At 47.4% G+C, this 2,242-nt stretch overlaps 1 long non-coding RNA gene across 1 annotated transcript; it reads left to right on the top strand.

Moving 5' to 3' along the window:
• The first annotated feature begins 883 nt into the window (after window positions 1–883).
• Window positions 884–1,897, top strand: LOC137901806 (uncharacterized). Its single transcript, XR_011105714.1, has 3 exons — window positions 884–995; window positions 1,075–1,170; window positions 1,253–1,897. It is a non-coding gene; the product is annotated as an uncharacterized lncRNA (long non-coding RNA).
• Window positions 1,898–2,242: the final 345 nt, after the last annotated feature.

Below are 2,242 nucleotides of genomic sequence, written 5' to 3'. Positions count from 1 at the left end.
CTGTGTGTCCTTCAGGAGCCGCTGTCGGATCCCAGCGTTCCCCACATAAGGGACCTTCTTTCCAGGCTGGAGGTAGGGAGGCTGAAACCACCTCTAAGGAGCAAAGTACCGTCTCGACTACAAACGGGAGCCTCCAGCGATGCTTGTCGTCTCCCGTGTGTTCATGGGAATCTTTGCATATAAATCAGTGTGAAGTCTGCTGTGATATTACGGAGATCAGACCTTGTAGCCCGGGGCAACGCACACCCTCTGCGCTGCCGTCGTCTGCACTCTGAATTAAGATGGGCAGAGGAAAGACGGTTTGATATTCTGTCTCGTTAGACATTAAAAGGCAGCTAGAGATGCTATAAACTAAATACATTATTCTCTCTTTTTAATTTTGTTTTGCTGCAGTCAGTGTCTCGCTCCCTTGAAAAGGCTGATTTAGAGTCGGATGGAGACTCTCCGCTGATGGACAAAGTAAAAGTCATCTCCAGCTACCTGCAGCAAAGGTGAGGATCCGCATCGATTGTGTGTCCCGTCCTTGGAAGCTTTGCTGCAGGGGAGGGGGGGGGGATTAACATCGCATGTGACTCTCTGACAGGATGAGGCTGTTGTGCAGACTCGTCCAGGTGCAGGGGGATTTTGAAGACAGTGTGAAGGCCATCCAGAGGCGTCTGGATGGCCTCTGGGTCCAGCTGGAGGAGCTGCACACTGGGGTCACGCTCACCAAAGAGGGGAGTCGAGGCCACAAGGATCTGGCCTCGACCCAAAGAGATGCACGGGTAAGCAGCTTTGAAGGTCTGCCTGGAGTTACTGGCCGAACACTATTGCCCCCCCCCCCCCACAACAACAGCTGCATATTCACCTTATCAGTGCCTCTGAGTGTGTGTGTGTGTGTGTGTGTGATTCTTTTATGCATTTTGGCAAAGACTTTGCTTGCAGTCTTGGGTGACTCCAAAAACAGACTTCAGCTCTGCCAAACTCATCTGAAGGACAGCACGCAAATCCTGCAGGTACGTTTGTCCTCCGGCGATAAAGTTCTCTTGTTTCTGGAGCTTTTCTATTACAAAGTCCTTCTGCCTCGCTCCACAGGAGTTAACCTGGAGCCGCGCTCACACAAGCGCCGGTGTGAACAGCAGCAGTGAGCCAGTCTGGCCAGAGCTCTTGCTTCAGTCCAACATGGAGCAGGTACGCTGGAATAATAGCGTAATATTATTTACAGGCTGACAAAACCACACGAATAAAAAAACAACCTCACCTCTCCTAACAGCTTGACAAGGTGCAGGAGAGTTTCCTCTCCGTGGAACAGCAGACCTCAACATTCCAGGCCCACCTGGAAGGACTTGGAAAGGGGACTCGGAAAGTACCTGCCAAGTCCCCGCTTCAAACCAGCAGCGCTCAGTCACCCAAGTGACAAGTGACGTGTCATCGGATCGCCATAAGTCGTCCTCTTCTGTCTCCTCAGCAGATGCAGACAAAGAGACTTCACTTTGTGAACCCGGACGTTTTCCTCCAATCTCGGACGCTTTGGAAAATTGGGAAGGAGAAAGTGAATTCAAACACAAGAGAATGTTTTCAAATGTTGACCATTTGCTGGTTGCTTCAAAAATATTGTACGTTATTTTCTGTGATTACTTCAATGTGCTTTATTATAAAGCTTGAATTATTATTTGCTGCATTGATAACAGGTCGAAGATGGATGGATGGACGTTAGCGTTTTTAATTTACAAAATATTTCAACCACAAGGAGGCACACTTTCTCTATTTATTACAAGTGCAACCAGTCAACAAGCAGTCATCTTATGTTGCTGACTGTCACACTTTCTGCAGTGACAGAGCTGGTCAACGATTCTTTCTTCTTGCATCAGAGAGGGTTGCGCAGGCCGGAAAATGTATTTCATTCAGAACAATCAGCCACAAAATGTGTTTGATGCACAAGATTAAATTCATGTGAAGGGAAACGTGTCTTGGATTTAAAACTAATTATATACTCATCATTTATTCCATCTTTATATGGAGTAATCGTGCATTCCTTCCTTTAGCCTTGCACGTCTGTCGCAGCTCCTCTGACTCTGAGTAAGAACACTTTTAAATCCATCTATAATTGCAAGAAGGGTTTCAACGTGCAGGAAGGACAGGTTACAGGTTAAGAAATCCCAGACGTGCTTTTTTCCGCTGAATTATTCTTTCCTTCTTTGATGACTTCAGCCCTTCAAAGTGGAGTTTTTACGCTGAGGGCAGAAGGTAGAGAAGGGGCGGT

The sequence above is a fragment of the Brachionichthys hirsutus genome, chromosome 11 (assembly GCF_040956055.1).
Source record: "Brachionichthys hirsutus isolate HB-005 chromosome 11, CSIRO-AGI_Bhir_v1, whole genome shotgun sequence".
In the NCBI taxonomy this organism is placed as follows: Eukaryota; Metazoa; Chordata; class Actinopteri; order Lophiiformes; family Brachionichthyidae; genus Brachionichthys; species Brachionichthys hirsutus.
This window is presented reverse-complemented; position numbering and strand designations above follow the sequence as displayed.